Consider the following 11,338-nt stretch of genomic DNA (forward strand, 5'->3'; position numbering starts at 1 on the left):
GCTAACTGCACTTGCCCCTAACAGCCCGTGAAGGCTACACGGGGCATCTTTGCTTTTGTTGATAGGTGCTCGCTAACTGCACTTGCCCCTAACATCCCGTGAAGGCTACACGGGGCATCTTTGCTTTTGTTGATAGGTGCTCGCTAACTGCACTTGCCCCTAACATCCCGTGAAGGCTACACGGGGCATCTTTGTCTTTGTTGATAGGTGCTCGCTAACTGCACTTGCCCCTAACAGCCCGTGAAGGCTACACGGGGCATCTTTGCTTTGTTGATAGGTGCTCGCTAACTGCACTTGCCCCTAACATCCCGTGAAGGCTACACGGGGCATCTTTGTCTTTGTTGATAGGTGCTCGCTAACTGCACTTGCCCCTAACAGCCCGTGAAGGCTACACGGGGCATCTTTGCTTTTGTTGATAGGTGCTCGCTAACTGCACTTGCCCCTAACATCCCGTGAAGGCTACACGGGGCATCTTTGTCTTTGTTGATAGGTGCTCGCTAACTGCACTTGCCCCTAACAGCCCGTGAAGGCTACACGGGGCATCTTTGCTTTTGTTGATAGGTGCTCGCTAACTGCACTTGCCCCTAACATCCCGTGAAGGCTACACGGGGCATCTTTGTCTTTGTTGATAGGTGCTCGCTAACTGCACTTGCCCCTAACAGCCCGTGAAGGCTACACGGGGCATCTTTGCTTTTGTTGATAGGTGCTCGCTAACTGCACTTGCCCCTAACATCCCGTGAAGGCTACACGGGGGATCTTTGTCTTTGTTGATAGGTGCTCGCTAACTGCACTTGCCCCTAACAGCCCGTGAAGGCTACACGGGGGATCTTTGTCTTTGTTGATAGGAGCTCGCTAACTGCACTTGCCCCTAACAGCCCATGAAGGCTACACGGGGCATCTTTGTCTTTGTTGATAGGTGCTCGCTAACTGCACTTGCCCCTAACATCCCGTGAAGGCTACACGGGGCATCTTTGCTTTTGTTGATAGGAGCTCCCTAACAGCACTTGCCCCTAACAGCCCATGAAGGCTACACGGGGCATCTTTGTCTTTGTTGATAGGTGCTCGCTAACTGCACTTGCCCCTAACATCCCGTGAAGGCTACACGGGGCATCTTTGCTTTTGTTGATAGGAGCTCCCTAACAGCACTTGCCCCTAACAGCCCATGAAGGCTACACGGGGCATCTTTGTCTTTGTTGATAGGTGCTCGCTAACTGCACTTGCCCCTAACAGCCCGTGAAGGCTACACGGGTGAGCTTTGTCTTTGGTGGTGGCGAGTAAGTTGGGTGTGGTTGGTTGTGAATTGTGGTCTGGAATTACCCCACATACAGACACACACACGCAGACACACACACAGACACACACACGCACACAGACACACACACAGACACACACACAGACACACACACGCAGACACACACACGCACACAGACACACACACAGACACACACACAGACACACACACGCAGACACACACACAGACACACACACAGACACACACGCAGACACACACACAGACACACACACGCAGACACACACACAGACACACACACGCAGACACACACACAGACACACACACAGACACACACACGCAGACACACACACAGACACACACACAGACACACACACAGACACACACACAGACACACACACGCAGACACACACACAGACAAACACACACAGACACACACGCAGACACACACACAGACACACACACGCAGACACACACACACAGACACACACAGACACACACACACCACACAGACACACACACAGAGACACACACATACACATAGACACACACAGACACACACACAGACACACACACACACCACACACACACGCAGACACACACACAGACACACACACAGAGACACACACACACACAGACACAGACACACACCACACAGACACACACCACACAGACACACACAGACACACACACACGTGTACACACGCCCACACACACGCGTGTACACACACACACGTGTACACACACACGTGTACACACCCTCACGCCCACACACACACCCAGGGAGGCACACACACACACATGCCCACACACGCTCACGCCCTCTGAGGTACACACGCACACAGAGAGCAAAGACAAAGATCCCCCGTATAGCCTCTAACAGACTGCCGGGGCAAGTGCTGTTCGTTGCAGCGAGTAGCAGCAGCAGCAGCAGCGCTGTGGCACACACACGCACACAGACACACACACACGCACACACACAGACACAGACACACACACACGCACAGACACACACACACAGACACACACACACACGCACACACACACGCACAGACACACACACACACGCACACACACACAGACACGCACAGACACATAGACACACCACAGACACACACACACACGCACAGACACACACACACAGACACACACACACAGACACACACACACCACAGACACACACACACGCACAGACACACACACACAGACACACACACACCACAGAGACACACACACACAGACACACACACAGACACACACACACAGACACACGCACAGACACACACACACACACTACAGACACACACACACACACACCACAAACACACAGACACACACACACCCCACAGACCCACACGCACACACAGACACACACACACGCAGACACACACACAGACACACACACGCACACAGACACACACACAGACACACACACAGACACACACACGCAGACACACACACGCACACAGACACACACACAGACACACACACAGACACACACACGCAGACACACACACAGACACACACACAGACACACACGCAGACACACACACAGACACACACACGCAGACACACACACAGACACACACACGCAGACACACACACAGACACACACACAGACACACACACGCAGACACACACACAGACACACACACAGACACACACACAGACACACACACAGACACACACACGCAGACACACACACAGACAAACACACACAGACACACACGCAGACACACACACAGACACACACACGCAGACACACACACACAGACACACACAGACACACACACACCACACAGACACACACACAGAGACACACACATACACATAGACACACACAGACACACACACAGACACACACACACACCACACACACACGCAGACACACACACAGACACACACACAGAGACACACACACACACAGACACAGACACACACCACACAGACACACACCACACAGACACACACAGACACACACACACGTGTACACACGCCCACACACACGCGTGTACACACACACACGTGTACACACACACGTGTACACACCCTCACGCCCACACACACACCCAGGGAGGCACACACACACATGCCCACACACGCTCACGCCCTCTGAGGTACACACGCACACAGAGAGCAAAGACAAAGATCCCCCGTATAGCCTCTAACAGACTGCCGGGGCAAGTGCTGTTCGTTGCAGCGAGTAGCAGCAGCAGCAGCAGCGCTGTGGCACACACACGCACACAGACACACACACACGCACACACACAGACACAGACACACACACACGCACAGACACACACACACAGACACACACACACACGCACACACACACGCACAGACACACACACACACGCACACACACACAGACACGCACAGACACATAGACACACCACAGACACACACACACACGCACAGACACACACACACAGACACACACACACAGACACACACACACCACAGACACACACACACGCACAGACACACACACACAGACACACACACACCACAGAGACACACACACACAGACACACACACAGACACACACACACAGACACACGCACAGACACACACACACACACTACAGACACACACACACACACACCACAAACACACAGACACACACACACCCCACAGACCCACACGCACACACAGACACACACACGCATACACACACACAGACACACACACAGACACACACACACACAGACACACACACACAGACACACACACAGACATCACCACAGACACACACACAGACACACACACGCATACACACCACAGACACACACACACAGACACACACACAGACACACACACAGACACACACAAAGATAAAAAAGATCCCCCGTGTAGCCTTAACAGACTGTAGGGGCAAGTGCTGTTAGCGAGCACCTATGAAGGCCGGCACGGCACACGAGGGGGTGGGTGGCCAGCACCACGCCCTCCCAGTGCTGGCGATGTTCACTACCACACCGCTAAACCAGCTACTCATTTGAGGCTGAGTCGACCTAGGGGAGGCCCAGGACCGGTTAGACCCAGCAGGTGCCATGGGTTGACTGCTGTGCCAGGCTAGGTGCATGAGGAGGTCACGGGATAGATCCAGCAGGTGCCATGGGTTGACTGCTGTGCCAGGCTAGGTGCATGAGGTCACGGGATAGATCAAGCAGGTGCCATGGGTTGACTGCTGTGCCAGGCTAGGTGCATGAGGTCACGGGATAGATCCAGCAGGTGCCATGGGTTGACTGCTGTGCCAGGCTAGGTGCATGAGGTCACGGGATAGATCAAGCAGGTGCCATGGGTTGACTGCTGTGCCAGGCTAGGTGCATGAGGAGGAGATCACGGGATAGAGCCAGCAGGTGCCATGGGTTGACTGCTGTGCCAGGCTAGGTGCATTAGGAGGTCACGGGACAGACCCAGCAGGTGCTATGGGTTGACTGCTGTGCCAGGCTAGGTGCATGAGGTCACGATACAGACCCAGGAGGTGCCATGGGTTGACTGCTGTGCCAGGCTAGGTGCATGAGGAGGAGGTCACGTGACAGACCCAGCAGGTGCCATGGGTTGACTGCTGTGCCAGGCTCGGTGCAGGAGGAGGAGGTCACGGGACAGACCCAGCAGGTGCCATGGGTTGACCGCTGTGCCAGGCTAGGTGCATACTGTTACCCCTCCCCCCCCTAATGTGCCATCTTTGCCGCGTTTTAGCGGCCCGGCGCTCTGCTCGTTGTTGTGAGACGTCGCTACCTTTACGAATTTTTAAAAAAAATCCTTCATATTAAGTCAACTTGCTTGCTTGCTTGCGCGCTTACGACCGTGCAAATCTTTCGGTCGTTTTTTTAACCCACTTCCCGTGATCCAATCGAGCTGACATTTTGCACACAGACTCGTTGTGCGAGACAATTAATTTTCGTGAAAATTTTTTTCCAAAATTTTACACTTTTAGGAATTTTTTTAAAATATTCAATTACCAATTGCTTAATGGTGGCAGACAATCATCTGACCCATAGGTGGCAGCCATCTCAAGCCAGAGGACGAGAGGACTCTAGCCGCCACGCATATAAAGGATTTATAGTGAAAAACTTTGTTTTTACGGGTTTACTTGTTAAATCCTTTATATTAAGTTCGCTTGCTTGCTTACGACCGTGCAAATCTTTCGGTCGTTTTTTAACCCACTTCCCGTGATCCAATCGAGCTGACATTTTGCACACAGACTCGTTGTGCGTGACAATTGATTTTCGTGAAAATGTTTTCCCAAAATTTTACACTTTTTAGGAAATGTTTTTTTTTATATTTAATTACCAATTGTTTAATGGTGCAATGCAATCGTCTGACCCATAGGTGGCAGCCATCTCAAGCCAGAGGACGAGAGGACTCTAGCCGCCACGCACATAAAGGATTTATAGTGAAAAACTTTCTTTTTACGGGTTAATTTTTTCACGATTCGTCTCACCGCCCATGCAGCGGGCGGCGATTCCCTGAACCGGTCCTGGGCCACCCCTAGGTCGACTCAGCCTCAAATCAGTTACCTGGCGTAGCGGTGTGGTGTTGGTAAAACATCGCCACTGGGGAGGGGAGAGAGACAAAGGCGGCCGGGCGCGTGGTGCTACTGGCTTACAGCCACTTGCCCCTACAGTCTGTCAAGGCTATAGGGGGGATCTTTGTCTTTGTGTTCACGCATTGTGTGTTTTCAAAGATTGGGGTGAGTGGGGGAGTTTTTAGTTCCAAATAAGGCGACAGATACAATAGGAATGGGGCCACACAGAGACCCATAGACTCATCACACAGAGACCCATAGACTCATCACACAGATACCCATAGACTCATCACACAGAGACCCATAGACTCATCACACACAGAGACCCATAGACTCACCACACAGAGACCTATAGACTCACCACACAGAGACCCACAAACTCACCACACAGAGACCCATGGACTCACCACACAGAGACCCATAGACTCATCACACAGAGACCCATAGACTCACCACACAGAGACCCATAGACTCATCACACACAGAGACCCATAGACTCATCACACACAGAGACCCATAGACTCACCACACAGAGACCCATAGACTCACCACACAGAGACCCACAAACTCACCACACAGAGACCCATGGACTCACCACACAGAGACCCATAGACTCACCACACAGAGACCCATAGACTCATCACACACAGAGACCCATAGACTCATCACACACAGAGACCCATGGACTCACCACACAGAGACCCATAGACTCATCACACAGAGACCCACAGACTCATCACGCAGAGACCCATAGACTCACCACCCACACAGAGACCCATAGACTCACCACACAGAGACCCACAAACTCACCACACAGAGACCCATGGACTCACCACACAGAGACCCATAGACTCACCACACAGAGACCCATAGACTCATCACACACAGAGACCCATAGACTCATCACACACAGAGACCCATGGACTCACCACACAGAGACCCATAGACTCATCACACAGAGACCCACAGACTCATCACGCAGAGACCCATAGACTCACCACCCACACAGAGACCCATAGACTAACCACACAGAGACCCACAGACTCACCACACAGAGACCCATAGACTCACCACACACAGAGACCCATAGACTCATCACACAGAGACACGTGGACTCACCACACTCGTTGCTTTTGTTTCGTCGCGACAGATCTGCAGGGATGCCGGACAAGGGGACGCACGGCAAGGCGGACAAGCCCGGCAAGTCGGACAAGCCCGGCAAGTCGGACAAGCACGGCAAGTCGGACAAGCCCGGCAAGGCCGAAAAGCCTGACAAGGCCGAGAAGCCTGACATGACAGAGGTGAAGGAATTCAAGCGGAGCAGCCTCAAGAAGGCCACAACGGAGATCAAGAACACACTGCCCACACAGTCGGGTATGTCGCACACATGGGGGGGGGGGGGGGGGGGGTGGTGGCGTGAGTGTGGCGCTGCTGACGAGTGTGGTGGTGGCGGAAGTGGTGGAGGTGGTGGTGGTGGTGTTCGAACGCTCGCTGCGGAGGAGAGGCTGCCGCTTGGATCTCGGCGGTAATTCAGGAGGGTCCGGTGGGACGGCTTGTGCCGGAGGCCCCGGGGGGGACAGGCGTCTATGACGTCTCCTGGCCAAACCCCATTTGGCGGAGCCAGGAGACTGAATCTTCACCCTCGGGGCTCCTCCAGAAACAACGAAAAACCACTTTGTGTGGCCACGTGGAATGTTCAAACGCTCACTGCGGAGGAGAGGCTGCCACTCCTCTGTCGGGAGCTGGACCAGTACCGCCTGGATCTCTGTGGCATTCAGGAGGGTCCGGTGGACCGGCTCTGGCTCCTGCCACCATGAGGGGTGGACGGTCCTCTACTCGGGGCAGGAGACTGCCAAACAACAGGGAGTGGTTCTTCTTCTGAACAAAAGAATGAAGGGGGCGTGGGAGCGTTGCGGTGAGGTGTGAGATGCTGTAAGCCCCAGGCTACTGTGGGCTCGCCTTCCCATAAAACGGAGGCGAGGAGTGGCGGTCATGGTTACTTATGCTCCCACCGAAGATGAAAATCCGTGGAGGGATGCAGGCAAGGCCGATGGAACAGCGGATGCGTGCCTATGTCCTTGACACCAGGACCTACCGTGGAGCTGATCTGCCCACTGACCATCGGCTTGTAATCTGTAAGATACACCTGCCATTCTTCCACTCCGGTGGTGGGTGTACATCCAAGACCCCATTCAAACCCATTGTGGCCTGGTCTCAGGTAGCTGATTAAAGTTGCAAGTGAGAATTTCATCATCGCTTGCAGCTGGGGTTGGCATCGTCCCCCACTCCTCCTATATGCCGAGGGGAAATGTGCGAGGTTTAGGACTATGGCTCATGCAGCTGCAATGGCTGCTTTGGGTACACGGTCCAAACCTCCCCAGAGACCCTGACTGACAGAGGAGGTGTTCAGGCTGGCTGAGAAAAAGCGACAGGCCCACTCTCATCGTCTACAGCATCCCACATCAGAGAATGAGGAGGCTTACCGCAGCCTTTGCTCGGGGGTTCGGAGAGCTGTGAGGCGCTGCAAGGATGGGTGGTGGGCACCGGCTGCTGAGGAGATGGAGTCTGCCTCAGTGGCCCGCGATCACAAATCACTCTTTCACTCCATCAAAAAAGTAACCTGCAGCACCACACGTATCACCATCATTAGGGTAAAGAAATGTGATCTGATCTCCGACCCCCAGGAAAAAAGGATTTTCAGATTTGCTGAGCATTTCTGTGAGGTCTTGGGGGAGGGGAAATCCCTCAGCCTGGAAAAAAATCATGGGGCAAAGTGGGGATGCCCCTGCTGAGGCTGCGGTGCCTCAAATGTTGGAAGAAGAAGTCACCCCCTGTGAGTGGCTGGTTGAGGTGCCATCTGTTGAGGAAGTACAAAAGGCCATCCAGATTCTGAGAGAGATTATAGTGAAATGTTGAGGGAGGGTGGCATCTGTGCACATAACAACAGTCTGGACCACTGGACGGGTTCTGCAGGATTGGAAGGATGCCCTGGTGGTCCCCCTCTTTAAGAAAAGGGGCCCGCACAGACTGTAACAACTACAGGGGCATCTCCCTCTTCGATGTGCCGGGAAACGTCCTGGCAAGGATTATTCAACATCGCCTTGCTAGGCACGCTGAGGAGAGGCTTGCGGAGCCCCAATGTTTTTTCATGAAAGGGCGGTCCTGCACAAATGCCATATTTTCTGTCCGTCTGCTACAGGAGAGGTGTAGGGAATTCCAACAAGACCTACATCTCTGCTTTATTGACCTGGTCAATGCCTATGATACCATCAGTAGGTCTGGGTTGTTCTTCGTGCTTCCGGAGTCCCTGACCCTCTGCTCACGATCATTAAGGACCTTCATGATGGAAACTACGTGGCCGGGAGTCGGAGCCTTTCCCTGTACACCTTGGAGTGCGACAGGGATGTCCTCTGGCTCCCACATTATTTAACATATTATTCGACCACGTAGTTTGTGATGTCTTTGATAGCTGTACCGGAGGAATTTCCATCTGGTACAGATACAATGGGAGGCTGATCGATGCCCGGGTGCGGTCAAGGGATGGCTCCCTATTGGTCAACCACGTTATGTATGCCGATGATATGGTGATTTCCGCTCACTCAAATGAGGAGTTGGAGGCACTGCTAGTGTATAGTGTAGTGTATAGTGTATTGTTTTGTGTAGTGCATAGTGTAGTGTATAGTGGAGTGTATGGTGTAGTGTGTAGTGGAGTGTGTAGTGTAGTGTGTAGTGTAGTGTGTAGTGTAGTGTATAGTGTAGTGCATAGTGTAGTGTATAGTGGAGTGTATAGTGTAGTGTATAGTGTAGTGTGTAGTGTAGTGTGTAGTGTAGTGTATAGTGTAGTGCATTGTGTAGTGTATAGTGGAGTGTATAGTGTAGTGTATAGTGTAGTGTATAGTGGAGTGTATAGTGTAGTGTATAGTGTAGTGTATAGTGGAGTGTGTAGTGTAGTGTGTAGTGTAGTGTATAGTGTAGTGTATAGTGGAGTGTATAGTGTAGTGTATAGTGGAGTGTATAGTGGAGTGTATAGTGGAGTGTGTAGTGTAGTGTAGTGTGTAGTGTATTGTGTAGTGTAGTGTATAGTGGAGGGTATAGTGTAGGGTATAGTGTAGTGTATAGTGTAGTGTATAGTAGTGTAGTGCATAGCACGATAGCTGTATCAAGGTGATACAGTATCAAGGTGATACAGCTATCGTGCTGTTACGGTTCCACCTGAAGACGGAAGCTTGTGTTGCCTCCGAAACGTCGTGATTTTTACGTTATTTTCAATTAACTTTTATTAACTTGAACTTTTTTACCTACGTGACTTTACCGAAAAAAAACCTAAGAATATGTTTATTATGAAGTTTAACAATTGTCGTAATCGTCGACCCGAAGTTATTCATTGCTGTTGCTGTTGTTGTTCGCTTATCCTGTCATTTGCTTGCTTTGTGCCCCCCCCCCCCACTCTTCCCGCAGTCATCGAACAGGAGAGGAAACTCTCTCAGACCGAGGCGGACTGAGGCAGGGTGCGGTGCCGTGCAGTTGGGGGGGGGGGGGGGGGTTGGCCTCACGACGGTTGGAGGGTCCCTAATCCACGGCACGAAAGAAAGAAAGAAAAGCGTCCCGCGTCCCACCGACCCCCTTTTTGCTGCCTTCGCTTTCGTCGCATCACATTTGTTTGGGGAGGGAAGGGGGTTTGTTTTTAGAGAGTAGCTACGGGGATACAAACGCTGCATTTCACACTGGTATAGGGGAAAGCCTGCGTCGTAGGCCGCATCGGGGCCTACAATTGCAGGCTTTTTCGCCCTCCCCTCACCGTTAGTTTTCTCAGCCTGATTTTTTTTACGTAAAATTTTTGTTTATTTTTTGCTTTGGTTTTCGTCGCTTCTTAGGCCAATCCACCGTTTTACCTGCGCACGTGAGTGAGCTCGTGAGTGAGGTCGTCTGTGTCGCTTGATCTGCCGCTCAATAATAAAGCCTCCCACTCTTAACGCCCGTGCCCGTCTCAAATTCTGGTGGCAGCGGTGGGCAGCGGCGTGGCGGTGACGGAGTGTGTGGGTGAGTGAGTGAGTGTGTGTATGTGAGTGTGTGAGTGAATGTGTGAGTGAGTGTGTGAGTGAGTGAGTGGGTGTGTGAGTGGGTGAATGTGTGAGTGAGTGAGTGGGTGAGTGGGTGGGTGAGTGTGTGAGTGAGTGTGTGGGTGAGTATGTGAGTGTGTGAGTGATTGAGTGTGTGAGTGAGTGCGTGAGTGTGTGAGTGAGTGTGAGTGAGTGTGTGTGTGAGTGCGTGTGTGAGTGAGTGAGTGTGTGAGTGAGTGAGTGAGTGGGTGGGTGGGTGGGTGAGTGGGTGTGTGAGTGAGTGAGTGTGTGAGTGAGTGAGTGAGTGTGTGAGTGTGTGAGTGTGTGAGTGAGTGTGTGAGTGTGTAAGTGAATGTGTGAGTGAGTGTGTGAGTAAATGTGAGTGAATGTGTAAGTGAATGTGTGAGTGAGTGTGTGAGTGAATGTGTGAGTTCATGAGTGAGTAAATGTGTGAGTGAGTGGATGTGTGAGTTCAGTGAATGTGTGAATTAATGAGTG

General features: G+C 52.1%; 1 long non-coding RNA gene across 1 annotated transcript; it reads left to right on the top strand.

Annotated features, from left to right (window-relative positions):
• The first annotated feature begins 6,909 nt into the window (after positions 1 to 6,909).
• LOC144953221 (uncharacterized) lies at positions 6,910 to 10,753 on the top strand. Its single transcript, XR_013640775.1, has 2 exons — positions 6,910 to 7,154; positions 10,239 to 10,753. It is a non-coding gene; the product is annotated as an uncharacterized LOC144953221 (long non-coding RNA).
• Positions 10,754 to 11,338: the final 585 nt, after the last annotated feature.

This window comes from Lampetra fluviatilis, chromosome 73, assembly GCF_964198595.1.
Source record: "Lampetra fluviatilis chromosome 73, kcLamFluv1.1, whole genome shotgun sequence".
In the NCBI taxonomy this organism is placed as follows: domain Eukaryota; kingdom Metazoa; phylum Chordata; class Hyperoartia; order Petromyzontiformes; family Petromyzontidae; genus Lampetra; species Lampetra fluviatilis.